Below are 17,727 nucleotides of genomic sequence, written 5' to 3'. Positions count from 1 at the left end.
TAGTATCAAGAACACTCAGTTACAGAACTGACCATAGTAGTGATGTGGCCCAGAAAAAAAAAACAAATTTGTGGGAAAACAGTTTTTTCCCGACGACTGTTTTTGTTTCCCCCCAAAAAACTGAATAGCTTTGGATTATGAAATAGACAAAGTATTTATATATTGTTATCCAGCCTTTACTTCCCCCAAGATGATTTCTAAAAACTATGTAATAAGAACACCTTTATAAAAAAGACCAGAGATGTAAAATGTCTGGAAATAATGAAGGCATTAGGGGGAAATGTTTTTTTTAATCATCTTCGTAATATAACAGCATAGTTCTTTCATTCCTTATTAAAATTATTAATGTAAAGTATATTTTACTGATAGACATTTATGCTCAGTCTTCCAATACGTGATTAGTAACCATTGTGCATTCTTGACAGTTTTGGTTTTGTTCTATGGAGTCTGTGTTGCTGATGTTGTAGCAGTCATTTAATGTATTTCTTATCTATGCAGACAATAACTACAAATTTACTAATTGAGTTTATTTTTTAAAATTGTAAAATATGATAATTTTATGTTCAAAGTTATATATAAAATAACTTTAGGAACAGAAAGGCTGCTTTATATTCCTAAAGCAGCTCTCCCCAACCTGGTACCCTCCAGTTGTTTTGGACTAGTGCCCAGCATTCCTGACCTGCTGCTTGAGGCTGATGGGAACTAAAGTCCAAAAAGTACCAAGTTGGGGAAAACTGTCTTAAAGCAACAAAGTGATTCTATAGATCTGTAAAGTAAGTATTGCTTATTTTTCTATTTTTCCAAAATTTCCATTTCCTTTGGGGAAAAAACCAAACAGGTTTTTTCCCCCATGACCTCAAAATTTCCATTAATTTTGTGGAATGTGTACGCTGTTTAACCAACTGGAAACCCTGACCACTGAACTATCAAATTAAATTTATATATAAACAGAAAACCAATTCAGCAAGTTCCCAGCCAGAATCTATCACCCAAGTAGTACAAGTATGACCATCCATCAAACTCCTAAGCCCTGCCCCCTGACAGGTGCCCCTCCCCTTTTAGACCGGAAGTCCCACCTTAGACGGAAGTCCCGCCGCCGGAAGTCCCTCCTCCGGAAAGAGTGGTCACCTGACATGGATCACATGACCCCAGCGGGGTCATGTGACCCCTCTAGGGTTGCGTCAGACCACCCTCGACCAATAGGAAGGGGTTTTAGAGCCCTAACCCTTATGGGATTGGAGAAATCCCCCTAGATTGATATCTCGATGTTGATTGGTCCAAAGGGGGTCATATGACCCCTCTAGGGTTGCGGAAGGCCGGGCTCAACCAATAGGAAGGGGTTTTAGAGCCCTAACCCTTACAGGATTGGAGAAATCCCCCCTAGATTGATATCTCGATGTTGATTGGTCCAAAGGGGGTCATGTGACCCCTCTAGGATTGCGGTAGGCCGGCCTCGACCAATAGGCAAGGGTTTTAGAGCCCTAACCCTTACGGGATTGGAGAGATCCCCCCTAGATTGATATCTCGATGCTGATTGGTCCAAAGGGGTCATGTGACCCCTCACGGAAAGCGGAAGGCCGGCCTCGACCAATAGGATGGGGTTTTAGAGGGTGCATGTGGTCCTGTAAGGCCAACCCCCTCGCTCTAGACGCGTATAGAAGGGAGCCCCCCATTTTGCCTGCCCAGACATGTTTTCCTGCATAGAGAAGATGGTGAATCCAACCCCAGCCAGCGGATCTTCAACAGTGCCTCCACAGACCCCCCTGAGGAATCAAAACAGAAAGAAAGGGGTGAGTTGTGCTGTCACATATCCTCCAGAAGACAGAGAAATTGCAACGCCAGCACAGAATATTATAAATAATAGTTCTGATGCCACAATGAGTGAACCCTTATCCATTGGGCCTTCTGGATTTTCTTATCCACTGGCACCCCTGCCTCTTCAGCCCCAAAAACCGGAGCTGTTTCGGTCTTCCTCATACCCGCCAACTGGGCGTTTACCAGGATCTGTGTACCTGTCAGAGCCAAATTCTTTTCCTGAAACCTCACAATGGCTCGATTGGAGAATGCCCGGGTGTTTACCCTCATCTGTGTACCCGGCAGAGCCAGATTCTTTTCCTGAAACCTCACAATAGCTCGATTGGAGAATGCCCGGGAGTTTACCCTCATCTGTGCACCCGGCAGAGCCAAATTATTTTCCTGAAACCTCACAATGGGCTGATTGGAGAATGGATTGTACCGAGCAATGGTCTGATACAGAGTGTGATTGTGGCTGTGATTTAAAAAATGTGCGCCTAAAGGCGGAGAAGTACAATGATGAAGCTGTGGATGGCGGTGGCCTTATGAAATTGGTTCTACCGTCTGAAGAGAAAATGGAGCAGGAAGATCCTGATACATACCCGCCAATGGAAGAACCGATGGACGTTATGATGGAGAATGTGAGTATTTTTATATATGAAATTTGTTCTTAGTATTAAGGCCAAATTGGTTACTAAAAACCCCTATATTTTTGTTTTTACACAGGCCCATGGTGCTTTTGAGAAAATGCAGATTGACACTTCACGAGCAGTCAACATTTCCTGCATATCATGTGTTTCCAAAAAATCTGAACAATGAAAACTAAAATAAATTTTAAAAATGATGCCGCGGAGTCAATAAAAACATTTTGTTGTAAACTTACGTTACCATTCTTGTGTTAACCTATAATATGGCAGATCATGAAGATATCCTAAGGGATATTTATTATAACCCTGGACACGTAGGGGGGTTGGGTGGTGTGAACTCCCTATTTCAGGAGGCCAAAAAACAGAGCAAAGACCTGAGCAGAAGAGATGTTATCAGATGGCTGTCAGATCAGGATGCTTACACCCTGCATAAACCAGCCAGGACCCATTTTAAAAGGAATAGAACAATTGTGTCTGAGGTGGATGCTCAATGGCAGGCCGATCTAGTCGATATGCAGCAATTTTCTAAATATAACAAGGGCTACAAGTACATTTTAACGGTTATAGATGTTCTGTCTAAATATGCTTGGGCCGAGGTTCTAAAAAACAAGACAGGTAGGCAGGTGTCCGCCGCTTTTGAAGCTATTTTCACACGAGACGGAAGAGTTCCTGGCAAAATACAGACAGATAAAGGTCGTGAGTTCCTAAACAGGGATGTGAATCAGCTATTCAAGAAACAGGGGGTACACCATTTTGTTACCAATAATGAAGTCAAAGCTGGGGTTGTGGAGAGGTTCAATAGGACTTTAAAAACAAAAATGTGGAGGTATTTCACAGCTAACAACACATACACATATATAGATGTGCTACCCCAATTCCTAAAAAGTTATAACCATAGCTTTCACAGAACTATCAAAACTAGGCCCGTTGATGTTAATAAGTCTAACTCCTTGGCTGTTTGGAGAACAGTATATGTTCACGATATAGAGAGAAAGGCAGAATTACTACTTTTCAAAAAAGGGGATCATGTACGGGTTTCTAAATGTAAGGGTGTTTTTGCTAAGGGTTATGAACAGAATTTTACCATGGAGTTATTTATAGTGGATGAAGTCATCAAAAGAGCAAAGAGACCTGTATATCTGTTAAAAGATTATGAAGGAGATGCAGTGCTGGGGACCTTCTATCCTGAAAAATTACAAAAAGTGAATGCCAGGTCGGATAGGGCATATAGGATTGAAGAAATCTTAGCCACAAAAGGCAGGGGTCGAAGAAAATGTCACCTAGTTAAATGGTTAGGTTGGCCTAGCAAGTTCAACAGCTGGGTGAACGCTTCTGATCTACGTGAACCTGTATAGAAGAAGTATGGGTGATCAAGGGTTTTACGTTACCTTGCCCAGCAACGCCTGTGCTTCAGCTTTTCCAAACAACAAGAGTTCTGCATACACTATACAACTAGCAAGAGCTCTGGATCTCCAGGGGCCCTGGGAAGTGGGGTTAGCTGAAATACAGTATCCACACACCTGGGAGACTCTAACAACCTGCGGACGATTTGACATTTCTGACAAGGAAAGTATGTATCATTTAGTTGTGTGCAATGGTTATTATGCAGACATCCCCGAGCTGATTAATGCGATGAACAAAGTTATATATGGTGGGGATAAAGTGGTCCTACAGTATGACTCTGTGACTAGAAAAGTCAGTCTAAACCCCGAAGAAAGTGTTATCTTTCAATGTGATGCAGAGTTGGCTCACATATTAGGCGCAAAGCCTGGTATGCCAGTCAAAGAATTCCCTTTTCACGCGGACATTACCCAGGGCTTTAATACCTTATACGTGTATACAGATATCGTGGAGCACCAGATAGTAGACTATTATGTACCGTTACTGCGTTGCGTACCCGTGAGTGGAAAGAACAACCGCTGTGTAACCATTGGTTATGACAAACCACACTACCTGCCTGTAATCAAGGACCACATTGACACCATCACCATTGAAATAAAGAACGACCAGAACAAAAACGTAGCATTTTGTTTTGGGAAGGTGTCTGTGAAGTTGCCCTTTCGCCCTCGGAGAGCCTTTGTATTTTAAAAAATGGCTATTCTGAAAAGCTATGGTGATCCAGCTGTTTATAGGAATTATTATAAGGCACAGGCTGGCTATGCATTGCCTGGTTACCACGGGGCCCCCGTGATGTATGGCGCAGGGCTTGGTGGTATTTTCAGAAGCCTTTTCCGAAAAGCTATACCCCTGTTGAGAAGAGGTATAGACATCATTAAACCCCATGCAAAAACCGCTGCACGTAATATTGCTAAAGACATGATAGGACAAGTTACACATGAAGTTTTGAACAGAGTGAACACCCCAACACCGCAAGACGGATCAGGCCTGATGTACATTAAAAGGCAGGGCCCTCTAAAAAGAAAGGCCTCACGGGTTAGATTGGTTGGACCACCCCGCCCCCTTAAAAGAAAACGACCGAGAGGAAAGAAACGTCAGAAGAGACGTGTTGTATCAAAGAGACGATGGTCTGTTACAGCTAAAAGAGATATATTTTAAAATCATCGCCATGGCTTTCATCCACTGCGGCTCTGAAGAATGCGCTAAATCTGAACTTGATCTATTCAACATTGGCCCAACACAGACCAGTATTGAGAGAAGCCTGTTTATAGAGGTACCCCCGCTCTCTGCCCTTTCAGACTCTGCACCACTGGATTTCTACATTCCAGGGAATGGCAAAGATTATATGGACTTAAATAACACTTTGCTTTATGTGTGTTGCAAAATTGTCAATCCTGACGGAACCAACCTTGCTGTAAATGAGGAGGTAGGCCTGGTGAATTATCCAATAGCATCCCTCTTTAGTCAGCTGGATGTGACACTTGGCGATCGTTTAATAAGCCAAAGCAACAATTCCTATCCCTACCGAGGGTATTTTGAAGCTGTGCTTAACTACAGTCAGGCTACCTTGGAGACACAATTCTCTACAGCCTTGTTTTTCAAAGATACCACTGGCGAACATGAATCTGCGGATCTGGAGGGAGATAATACCGGGTTTATTAGAAGGGCAAATCTGACCGCGCAAAGCAGGAAGATAGATCTGTTGGGTCATCTCCACTCCGACCTGTTTTTCCAAGAAAAGCTGCTCTTAAATGGGGTTGATGTGAAAATCAAACTAACCCGGAGCAAAGATGCCTTCTGCTTAATGTCTGACGTTGCAGATAGGCCTTTCAAACTTCAAATTGTGGCAGCCTCACTTTTTGTTAAAAAAGTCAGAGTAGCTCCAGGTGTACATCTGGGCCATGCCGAAGCGTTGCTGACCTCTAACGCCAAATATCCTGTGGACCGTGTCAGCATGAAAGTGTTTAGCATTCCTAGAGGGAGCCATGTAGCCAATCAGGAAAACCTGTTTTGGGGTCAATTACCTAAGCAAGTTATTATTGGTATGGTCGACAATGACTCTTATAGCGGTGATTATCATAAAAACCCATTTAATTTTCAACATTTTAATACCAATTTTGCGGCCCTTTACCTGGATGGAGAACAGATACCCACCAAACCTTTTCAACCGTGTTTTGAGGACGGAAATTGTGTCAGAGAATACATGAGCCTTGTACAGGCTGCTGGTAAACACATGAAAGACTGGGCGCTTTTAATTAACCGTGAGGAGTATGCCAGAGGTTACACCCTGTTTGCATTTGATCTAACCCCCGATCAAGAGGGGGGTGACCACTATTCTTTGATTAAAACAGGAAACCTGAGGGCTGAATTTCGCTTTAGTAGAGCCCTGCCTGACACTATAAATATGATTGTTTATATGGTTTTTGATAGCTTAATTCAGATTAATAACAGAAGGAATGTACTTTTTGACTATATGTAACATGGATAGCATCCAGTTAGCACATGAACTCAGTTCAAACCCCCATACTAAACGGTCATTCTATGGCGTGTTTCCCTGCGACATTCTACCCAGACGGCGGTTACAACAGAGACCTGTATCATTGGTGGTGAACACACATCCTCATAAATTACCTGGAGAGCATTGGTTGGCTATCTACTTGACAGAAGGCACAAGAGGGGAATTTTTTGATTCCTACAGTCATCCCCCCAACTATGAACAATTTCCTAAAACTATTTTGTCATTTTTAAGAAAAAATGCAAGCAAGATTGTGTATCAACCAAGACAAGTTCAAGCCCCAGATTCGATGGTTTGAGGGTACCACTGTATATTTTTTCTTCAACAGCGCTCTAAGGGTTTAACATTTGGACAGATTCAAGACTTGTATTCTCGAAACTTGGAAAGAAACGACCGGATGGTGGTGCAATCTTTAAAAATCCAGAAGAATATGTACAGACATAGATCAGATATGTTCCAAACATCACAATGCTGTATATCATGTAATGAGTTTCACAATAAAAGCAACCTCTAATAGGGGGTTGTTGTTTTTTAAAAAAAGACTTCTTTTTTGATAGCTGGGTGTTTCATATCACAAAAATAAATATGTTTTAAAAAATTTATTTTTAGGACTGGGGAAAAAACAAAACAGCACCTTATTTTGAGATTCCTAGTCTGGGTTGGGTGATGGGGGGAATGTCCTGAATGTGATTAAAAGGTTTCGGTGACGATCCATTGTTCTCAGGGGAAACATTCTAAGATGCTTAAAAGGTGACCTGGCCAGGTGATAAACTAATCATTTTGAGATTCCTAGTCTGGGGTGGGTGATGGGGAAAATGTCCTAAATGTGATTAAAAGGTTTCTGTGACGATCCATTGTTCTCAGGGGAAACATTCTAAGATGCTTAAAAGGTGACTTCAGCTAGGTGATAAACTAATCACTATAATTTACTTAATCTTGATTAGAAGGTAAAATGCAAGAACCAGTGTTTCTGAGAACCACCGTATTGTGTGACCTGAAGTAACCTCAGGCAATAATAAACTCTATACTTCTGGAACACCCTTACATTGTAATATTAAAATCCCAACAGATAATAAAATTAACCAACAGCCTTTTTCCTGACGGCTGCACAAAAACTGGTCCTAATAAAACATTGTTGAATTGTCATTTTAGCTTTTGGGAGAGAAAATAAGCTTACAACCTGTAATAAATCCTAAGAATTATTATTATTATTAATAATAATATAGCGCCATCACTGTACATGTTGTTGTTGTACAGAGTAAAACAATAAAATAGCAAAACCCTGATGCATAGGCTTACATTCTAATAAAATCATAATAAAATTAAGTTTTCAAAGCTTTAGGAAAAAAGAAAAAGGTTTTAGCTGTGCTTTAAAAGTTGTGATGAAACTTGTAGGATCCTATAAGGATCCATATATAGGTCTCAAAAGAAATATACCCTATCTCTAAATGGACAATTACATCTGGAACACAACATCGGGGCATCCTAACACTGAACACACACACACAAAAATTTGTTTGTGTGGCTTAAAAGAGGACATACCTTATTATTTTTGTTTTGGTTTCTTTGCTTTACCCCATTAAAAGTTGGGATCAATATATGTAACCTCAAATTTTTCCCCATAACCTCTCTCTTGAAATTAGGTCAATTTAAAATCAATAAAAGACTGCCTATTCGAGCTCCTATAACTTTTATTTCATGCAGATGTTGGAGAATCAAACCTTGGTCAATAGTAGATCGCGCACACACCCTAAAACCATCTTCTAGAATATTTTAATAAATATGACAGACCTACAATTTACTAATTAAACTTAAAAAGCTTGATTTGCAGGGTCTTTTTTGTTTGTTTGTTTGTTTGTTTTTTGGGTGGTGGTTGGGTGGGTGGAGTGGTGGTGGTGGTGGGTGGCATGGTCATATATCATATGATATACCCAATGTCCAATTAGAATCTCTCCCTAGGGGGAGCCCGTGATTGGTTGGGTAGGGAGGGGGGGTGGGGTGGAGATGCCCTATGTCACATGATGTATCTAATGACCAATTAGAAACTATCCCAAGGGGAACCAATCGTTATAGAAGATGCCCCCAGACATGGGGTTATAAAAGACGCTGCGCGGGTATGCTCTTTCCTGAACCTGGCCTGCAGATACAGCGCAACAAAAACACGTGAGTATTATTTACCTGAATGTTTGGGGGTATTTTATCTAAGGGTCTGACGTCTGTGTAGATATAGCTAGGTTTTTTTGCTGTAATTTAAGATAAATGTTCTTTATATTTCTCCATTTTTATTTTTATTTTGAAATGTCTAAATAGGCACATACATTTGTTATGTAATTGCATACATAGGAAGTTAAAGATGATGTTTTCTTAGAAAACTAATGTTATACGAAGGTGTAATTCAAATATGATTTAAAATACAATGTACATGATTCTGTCTTTCCCCTTCATAACGTAAAACTTGTTTTTCCTTTACTAATTATCTATGATTATAATTTCTCCTTTTAAATCATGACCTTCAGCATTTCTAATACTGTGGTATACAACTATTTTTATAGTTTTAGAAAAAATTTCACTAGGTTCCATTAACTGTGGGAAAGAGACATAAGTAAAAAAGAGAAAAGGGGCCAGGTATAGTTTTAAAAAAACATTTTATTTTCAAACAGGCAAGAGCAACCATTTTACTGAGAAATAATATCTGCAGGCACTTAATATCTTCAAAGTGTAGCGGGATAACCATGGTTTCTTGTCTTCAGATCCATTTTCCTGCAATATAATACATAAATAACAGTTTTAAAGAATATAAAGGCAATGCAATATTTAAATAACTATCAATGTGTCCGAAAACTCACTAAATTTTTCAGCTGCCTCATAGAGTCACTGGCACATGTAGAAAAATGTTCCAGGTCTGCTCTAGTCATGTGTAGGTCTGATGCTTGTAGACTTTCGATCAGCATTTTTGCAAAAAGAAAAATAGTCAAGATTCTGCCAAAATTTATAACTCCATCTGAAAATTCCTCATTCATAACCCTGTCGAAAATCTGGCTTGCCTCAACTGGAGAACGAATCTGTAAAATCCTTATCAATGGTGTAATTTCATTTTTCATCCGTTCTTGGATTTTAGAGGTTGCTTTCTGTATGACCGCGAGGTTCTTGCATCCAGTTGTTTGTCCATCATACAAGGTCAAATATTCATGTACTAGCCTAGCTGTTTGCCCATCCATGCTGCTGCAGACCAATGTTAGAAATAAGTATACAATGCATGGTGGCGGGCTTGCCCCTACATGTCTGCGTATGTATAAACTAACCGGCATATTAAAAACCATGTTTCATGTATAGATATCCCCTGTGACAAATTAAGTGAAAAAATGGATAACAATATACGATCGGAACCACTCCAAAATAAGGATGATAAAGACTGGGGTAAGTTATTTTTTGTGTTTTAAAATATTTTAAGGTAATAACATGTAGCTGCTTCTGAAATATGGGTTGCTGTTGTTTTTACAGATGATTTTGCAATAACTAAGACCCCTTTAAAAAGGCCAGTGGTTGTGTCATCTCAGGATGCATTGAGGGTGTCAGGTAATAGTTATCTATGTGTGTGTGGTAAATACCAAATATTTTACAATACATCCTTGCATAAATGAAAACATCTTTATTATTGTTTGTTTGCTTTTAGAAAAAAACTCAACTGTTCAGGAGCCAGAGTATAAGAAAGCCACCCATAAGGCTAAACATCATGTCAAAATACAGACAGATAAAGGTACAGTCTTCTGAAAATATGTATGGTTGTTGTTGCAGAAGATTTCGCAATAAGTAAGACTCTTTTTTAAAAAAGACCCAGACATTAGCAGTGGTGTCACAGTGTAAAATAAATAAAATAAAATGTGTTAAGGATGATTGTACATAGTTAATGTAGATGTCTTTTGTTTTTTCAGAGATGAAAAATGCGGCTGTGAAAAGAGCTCGCTCAGAACCTAGTGGTGTTGGGGGTCCAAAAACAAAGAAGCAGCGAAATGACGACCCTCTAGTCTTACCAACTTTTGAATATCTTCAAGGGTTGACTGTCACAGAACTTGCAGCCTGGGTTGAATCAGCACTTGAAATTGCACAGCAAGGAGGTGACCTGTTGGTACAGAGAGCTATGGAACTCGCTGCCCGTGGTCGTGGGGGTTCCGTCATAAATTCTCAGAATATTAAAAAACATCAAAGTTACGCGCGGCCAAACCATACATTTTTCAAACATGTGCAAGTAGGGGGTGGTCAAAGGTTTTGGAAAAGGGGGGCTCTGAGAAAGGGCCTTTACAAACGTCAGCCATATTGGAGGGCTAGGGTGTGTAAAATATTAAACAGAGCTAAAAAAAACACTTGTGACACATAAAAAGCAAAGACAAACCTCACCACCAATTTCTGAAACAGATCCAGAGGCTGAGTCTTCAGAGATATATCACTCCCTAACCCCCACACCCTCTTGTGAAGCAGACAGCGATACGTTAGGGGTGTCCCAACCCATCCAGGACTCAGCGGGTTCAGAGGAACAACCACAGGTATATGCAGAGCGTGTGAGGCGTTGGGAGTACGAGAGGGGCCAGTACAGGGCCCTACACATAGGGGAAGAATTCAGATTTGTTAATCTAGACCGTATAACTTCATTTTCCCAGGCTGTTAGGGCCCTATACGATGCTATACAACAAATCCTCGATGATGTCAGCCGGAGATATTCACCAGGGGATTTTGTGCAATTGCGTTTAGATGGTGGAGGTTTAAGATTTCCACTCTTCTCAGTTAAAAGACCACGTGCTGTTTTAAATATAGAGGATTTTCTAACCCATATTAGCAATCTCATGCAAAGCAATGCTGAAATATGTGGGGATACAACACTGCGTTTAATTATCACAATAGTGAGGGCCCCACGTGGGGGTGGAAAAAGGCGGAAAATAAGCTCTATTCCTAATAGTAAAATCATACATAGAAAACGTCAACATCTGGTAGATTTTAATTACACAGGCAGTAATCTCTGCTTTGCTGGGGGTCTCTTAGCGGTCATGGCTGAGAAAGCCCCCACAGATGCAGAATTATTGTCTGCGGCCAGACAACTACATGAGGATTTGGGGTGGTCTCCCCAGAAACAAGTCACACTCAGCGATGTTTCACTGATTGAAAATCATTTGAGGGTAAACATACAGGTCATAAGATACACAAAAAATGGCTGGGGTATATTCAAACCAACCGGTGTCAGATATGGTAAAACCTATTCAATGTTACTACACGATGAGCATTATTACGGTGTACGTAGCGTAAAAGCTGTTTTTGGGGCAGAGAATTACTGTGAGAAATGTGCTACACTATTCACACATTCCCATTCCTGTCTATATTTTTGTAGACTCTGTCTGAGTGCAGACTGCGCCAGTAATGTTGTAAAAATACTGTGTTGTACGTATTGCCAACGAATCTGTAGATCACCGGTATGTCTCCGTAAACATAAAGAACTAGCCCTGGGCGGTAAAGTAGAGTGCATCTGCCGAATGTACTGCGGAGGATGCGCAAGTTACCAGGAATTAACTCACGATTTTCAAAACTGTCTTGGAAGACTTTGCAGAGTGTGTTGGGGTTTTATTGATGGCGAAAAGCATCTGTGTTACATGTCCAAGCTTAAGAAACCCATGGTGTCTGTAAAATATGTGTTCTATGATTTTGAAGCCCAACAATCTACAGGCATTCACATTCTTAATTATTGTTTTGCAAAGGCATTTGCAGGTGAGACAGTAGGAACCTTTAAGGTTGAATCATCTACTGGTAAGAAAAGAAAAAGGCTTGCGAAACCCTACGGGGATGTCACTCCGTGGAATTTAGCAGGTAAAACATGGGAATTTAAGGGTGAAGATTGCCTGGCTGCCTTTATCCAGACTTTCACAGATAGCACACAGTTCTCAAACTGTACATTTATAGCCCATAACTCTAAGGGGTATGATGGCTACTTTATTCTCAGCCAGCTGATAAAAGAAAAGCTTGAAGTAGATCTTATTACGCAAGGTGGAAAATTAATATGTATCACCGTGAAGGGTTTAAATATAAAATTTATTGATTCCCTCTGTCATCTACCCATGGCCCTCGCTAAGCTTCCAAAGGCTCTAGGGTTTGATAGTTGCAAGGGTTACTTCCCCCATTATTTTAACAAACCAGAGAATTGGGATTATGTGGGTCCAATGCCTAAAGCACAGGATTATGGTGTGAATCACATGATGCATGGGGAAAGAGAGGCTTTTTTAGCCTGGTATGAGGAAAACAGACTAAAAACCTTTGATATGCAGGCAGAGTTAGCTTTTTACTGCCAACAAGATGTTAATATTTTGGAGCAGGCCTGCACAAAGTATAGACATGAGATCATAGAGATGACACAGACGGTGAGATTGGTGCGCAAAGGTAAGAAATGGGCACAGCAAAGGTTTGCTATAGATCCTATTCAATACCCCACCTTACCCAGCACCTGTTTTGCAATGTACAGATTTAAGTTTATGGATTATAAGATTGCAATACCCGCCCACGACAATTATGAAAACAGATGTAAGCGATTTTCTTCTTCAGCAATTCAATGGCTGTGCTACATAGAGCATAAAGACAATGTCCAGATCCAGCATGCCTTAAAGGGCGGCGAATTCAAAGTCAATAATTATTTTCTCGACGGCTATGCAGTCATAGACAATAAGAAAACAGCTTTTGAATTTCATGGGTGTTTTTGGCACGGCTGTGTACTGTGTTATTCTCCAACGGATCATAACCCTCTAATGGGTAAGACCTATGGAAGCCTATACAACAGCACAGAAAAAAGGACTGCAACGCTGAAATTAATGGGGTTTGAGGTCATAGCCATCTGGGAACATGAGTGGCGACAAATGTTAAGCACAGATGAGGACCTCAAGAATTTTCTTACTGCTGCTCGTTTCCCAGAACCTATAGAACCTAGAGACGCCCTCTTTGGGGGACGTACTAATGCGATCTCCTTCTATTATAAATCTAAAGATGGGGAAAAGATCCATTACTATGATTTTACAAGTCTGTATCCTTATGTAAACAAAAACAAGCATTACCCTCTTGGCCACCCTGAAATAATTTATGAGAACTTTAAGCCACTCACAGATTACTTTGGCCTTGCAAGGGTTAAAGTTTATCCACCCAGGGGACTTTTCTTTCCTGTTCTCCCAGCCAAGGTTGATGGTAAGCTCATGTTCGTGCTGTGTGCAACCTGTGCAGAAACTCACCAACGGACACCTTGTAAACATTCAGATGAGGAACGGGCCCTATTAGGAACATGGTGTACAATCGAGCTTAATGTTGCTATAGAAAAGGGGTACAAGGTGGTGGCAATTTTTGAAGTCTGGCATTTTGAAAATAAGACCAATCGCTTGTTTTCAGATTATATTGATATGCATCTACGCCAGAAACAGGAAGCTTCAGGGTATCCCCAATGGTGTGTCACTGCAGAAGATAAAAATCGATATATAGCTGATTATTCCTGAAATGAAGGGATTGAATTATGTTCAGATAAGATTGAAGTGAACCCTGCAAAGAGGCAGATAGCTAAATTATATTTAAATTCTCTGTGGGGAAAATTTGGACAGAGGACAAACCTGCCAAACACACAATTGGTGAGAGATCCTGATGAGTTATTTCAGCTGCTGTTTTCTGATGCTTATGATGTTTCAATGTGTGAATTTATTGATGACGAGGCTGTCTGTGTGTCCTGGAAACATTCTGTAACACGACCCACGGTTACAGGCAGGAAGAACGTGTTTATAGCCGCATTTACAACTGCATATGCGCGTCTTGAACTGTACAAAGTGTTAGACCGATTGCAAGAGCGGTGCTTATACCATGACACAGATTCTGTGATTTTTGTCAGTCGTCCTGGAGAGTGGGTACCGCCCCTAGGTGATTATTTAGGAGACCTCACAAGTGAAATACCCGCAGATGATTTTATCACAGAGTATGTGTCAGCAGGTCCAAAATCTTATGGTTTTAAAAATTCTAAAGGAAAAGCTTTTCTAAAAATCAAAGGGATCACATTGAACACGGCTAATTGTGAAAAAATTAATTTCGACAGTCTCAAAGACCTGGTTTTTGCATACGTCTCAGACAGGGACCAGGGGCCGACTCATGAGATTGTTGTGCAACAGCCAGGGATTGTAAGGCACAAAGCCAATTGGTCCCTTGAATCAAAGACTCTTAAAAAAACTCAAAAGGTGGTATACGACAAAAGAGTTATTACTGAAGGGTTTAACACTCTACCTTATGGTTTTTGAATATGGATACACGGTGGCGGCATCCTTTTTCAGCTATTTTGGCTGGGCCTAGCAACTGTGGGAAAAGTTTTTTTATCAAAACTATGTTGGACAATGCTCACAATGTGTTTTCTGTGGTACCTGAAAATATTGTATGGTGTTATGGTTGTTGGCAATCTTTGTACAAAAATCTCTTGTGTAAATACTCATTTATCCATTTTGTGGAGGGTCTGCCTGAGAAACTTGATGATCCTGATTTGTTACCCCCCAATAAAGTAAATTTTTTGGTGATAGATGATCTCATGCTGTCTGCGTCTGATAATAGCGAAGTTGAAAAGGCCTTTACTCAGTACGTACATCACCGGAATTTGAGTGTATTTTTCATCACGCAGAATATTTTCTGCAAGGGAAAAAACAACCGTACCATTAGCCTAAATGCCAAATATATGGTACTGTTCAAAAACCCTAGAGATAAATTACAAATTGCGACTTTAGCTCGTCAAATGTATCCTCAAAACAATCAATTCTTCATGGAAGCTTTTGCAGATTCTACAAGCAAACCTTATGGTTATCTGGTGGTGGATTTAAATGCCACTACCCCTGAATCTTATAGACTAAGAACCGGTCTTTTTCCACCAGACCTCCCTGTAGTGTACACTATGAAAAAAACTGCAGGGGGTAACAAAAAGCGCCGCCTTTAGTGTTGTGCTAAATATTGATGTACAGACCGACTGGAAGGCAACATGTCAGTCCGTGTAAAAAGAAATCTGTTTCTCTTAAAACATCTTATTAAGGCCTCTCCGTGTCAGAGAAAAGCTATTTTATGTGCGGCTTCTGATGACCTGGTTGCCACCATCGCGGAAATAGCCCTCAATACTTTAAAAGGCAACATACCTCTATCTCCTCAGCAGGTACGTGTATTAAGAAAGAAGAGGGCCATTATTAAAAAGTTGAGTAACAAGAAAATATCGCTGAGAAGGAAGAAGTATCTGGTGAAACAATCTGGTGGGTTTCTTGGACCCTTACTAAGTTTTGCAATCCCCCTGATCACTGGTCTTTTAACCAGTCGCTAATGGAGTATGCTGAAAAGATGTATTTGGTCCCCAGCCACCAGCTAGAAAAACTAAAGGGCCAACCTAAGGAAGAGGACATTAGGAGTGCAACAATAAACTCTCTGGATGTTGAAATGCAGAACATTCTTAACAGACAGGGTTTAACTGAATATGAAAAAGCCAAACAGTATGATTCTTTGCTGCAAAAATATCTAACACATGTGAGACAGAGGGAGGCTGAGAAAGAAACCCTAAACTTATTTCTGCCGCAGACAACACAGACCATAGATCATACAACACCACCCATGGATGATGCGCCCGGGGTTTCTGACCATGTCTACCAAGAAGTACTCGACATCCTACCAGCTAGATATAAAAAACATGGAAGACTCCTATTAGACAAAATGAAGAAAAACAAGGCTGTTTCCTCATGGGATGAGAAAGGTACCTTTGTGTACAAGGGAGCTGTTATATCTGGTTCAAATATGATGGATTTGGTTAAGGGAGTCATGCAAACGCATGCCCTATCAAACAAACGCACCCCTAAAGGCTGGGATGTTTTTATGAGGGCACTGGCTGAACTGAACGTTCCAACCTCGGTAGTGGGCAACCCTGCTAATAGAGAAGCTTTGGATGAGCTAAAATCCCCCAAGAGCCTTACAACAACAACAGTTCACACACCTATCCTTTCTCACAGAAGTGCTAAAAAGCAAAGGCAACGCAATGCCCCTGCATGGATCAACTTATGATTTTTCTTTTTTCTTTTTACAAAACAGGCAAACACTAATGTTTTTTTTAAAAAAATAAATCACTTTTATTATACCTACTGCATGAAGTATTGATATTTTCTTTTCTGAATAACATGTACAACATGGTTTAAAAACGGTTCATTTACTGGTCTCAGGAGTGTATTTAATGTTTTCAAGGCGTTGTGTGACCTCCCAATTTTTGTAATTAATATCAAAATTTGATCAACGTGCCTTGGTGTGAGAACAAGACAGTTTAAACTGTAACCAATTAGAATGACAACATGTAATATGCTTTTAAAACTGATTTTCCCACATACAATTCGCAATTTTCTAGATATGACACTTTTGGGCCAGACTAGACACTCGTGTGCGGATTGCCCAGGCGCCTTCAAAGTACAACCCATGCAGGTTTCATGCAGGTACTGGTTTAAACAATGTCTCAAAATTGCAAAAACTGTAGATCGCACTAGCATATCCATAGCTTTGCGTCTCTTTCGTGGAGAGGTATAAGCTATTTCACTAGCTTGCAGCCCGAGAATCTCACACATGTGGATGGGTCCTGTTTGACCAGCTGTAAGATTAAAATCCTGAAAAAATAATTATAAGATGGTGGTTAGTATATTAAAGATACACATCAGAGTTTTCAGTCTAAAATTATAGAATTAATCACACACCTCTATTTCAGCATTTCCATTTGAAGACATATTTATCAAGGCCGCAAGTGGGGGCACCTCTGAACTTTCTGTGGTGGGTGTTTTCACAGCGGATGCCTATAAATAAAACATGTATGAGGGCCTTTATACCACAGGTAAGTATTGCACAGAGACGGATAGATTGATTTTTGATTACCTCAAGGTTCTCTGCAGAAATTACTTCTAAGACGCTGTGCCACATTTGGAGTGTCTCAGGCTGATCCGTTTGTTCCATGTCTAGACGTTTACATGGGAGGAAAACATCATCTTCAGAACTAGAGCTGATATACCATTTTCGTGAGGCTTTATTCATTTTTCTGGTTTGATTCCTCAAGGGTGTCTGTGGAGGAACCGGTGAAGAGCCACTGGCGGGGGGTGGATTCGCCACCTTATTCATCTTTCTGTTTTGATTCCTCAGGGGGGTCTGTGGAGGCACTGTTGAAGATCCGCTGGCTGGGGTTGGATTCGCCATCTTCTCTATGCAGGAAAACGTGTCTGGGCAAGCAAAATGGGGGGCTCCCTTCTATACGCGTCTAGAGCGAGGGGGTTGGCCTTACAGGACCACATGCACCCTCTAAAACCCCATCCTATTGGTCAAGGCCGGCCT

This window comes from Elgaria multicarinata, chromosome 1 (assembly GCF_023053635.1).
Source record: "Elgaria multicarinata webbii isolate HBS135686 ecotype San Diego chromosome 1, rElgMul1.1.pri, whole genome shotgun sequence".
In the NCBI taxonomy this organism is placed as follows: domain Eukaryota; kingdom Metazoa; phylum Chordata; class Lepidosauria; order Squamata; family Anguidae; genus Elgaria; species Elgaria multicarinata.
Note: the sequence above shows the minus strand (reverse complement) of the source record.